Below are 916 nucleotides of genomic sequence, written 5' to 3'. Positions count from 1 at the left end.
AGCATCACATAACAGAGAAAAGTGGAATGTTTCTAAAAGATGAGGGACTCCGTCATAAAACCTCAAGAAATTGAACTTTGCCAACAACGCTGTGCTTGAAAGAGGACTGGAAGCCTCAAATGAGATCACAACCCTAGATTTCAGGCTGAGAAAACCTTAGCAGAGAACTAAGCTAACCCATGCCCAGACTCCTGACCCACATAAACTGTAGGATAATGAATTTGTATTGTATTAAGTCTCTAAGTTTGTGGCAAACTGTTACACGGCAATAAAAAGCTAACGCACTTTGTATGGTTTGAGTCTTTATAAATTTTGATAATTATTTTAGGATCCAGCACATTGTTGATCTTGATTAATGTTTAATGTGCACTTGACAATTCCGTGTTGGAGGACGTAGGAGAGTGTGCCTGCTATGAGTGCTCCAACAAGAAGAATACCAGCTGATTGACTGTGCCTCAGACTTCTTGGACAAGACTGATGTCATCAAGCAGGCCAATTATGTGCCCAGTGATCAGGACCTGCTTCGCTGCCGAGTCCTGACCTCTGGAATCTTTGAGTCCAAGTTCCAGGTGGACAAAGTCAATTTCCACATGTTTTGTTTTGCTTTGTTTGTTTTCTAGGGTTTTTTTTTAATTTACTGTATTTATTGAATCAAAATTGATTATACATATTTTGGGGGTTCAACACGGAGATATGTTGATCAAATCAATATTACTAGTGTATATATTGTTACAAATTATAATTATTATTTATGCCCCTTGTCCAATCTCTCTCCATCCCCCACTCCCTCCCCCACCCCCAATTTCCCTAGATTTCTTCTCTCCTTCTGAAAGGACAATGGTTACTCTGTTAATTTGTTGCTTAGATGATCTGTCCAATGCTGAGAGGTGTGATCAGGTCCACCAATATTATTATT

General features: G+C 39.2%; 1 pseudogene; it reads left to right on the top strand.

The window, feature by feature from the left end:
- Positions 1-916, top strand: part of LOC103600078 — a 3,853-nt pseudogene that overhangs the window by 822 nt on the left and 2,115 nt on the right.

This window comes from Galeopterus variegatus, unplaced genomic scaffold (assembly GCF_000696425.1).
Source record: "Galeopterus variegatus unplaced genomic scaffold, G_variegatus-3.0.2 Scaffold3219, whole genome shotgun sequence".
NCBI classification, from domain to species: domain Eukaryota; kingdom Metazoa; phylum Chordata; class Mammalia; order Dermoptera; family Cynocephalidae; genus Galeopterus; species Galeopterus variegatus.
Note: the sequence above shows the minus strand (reverse complement) of the source record. Positions and strands in the feature narration are given on the sequence as shown.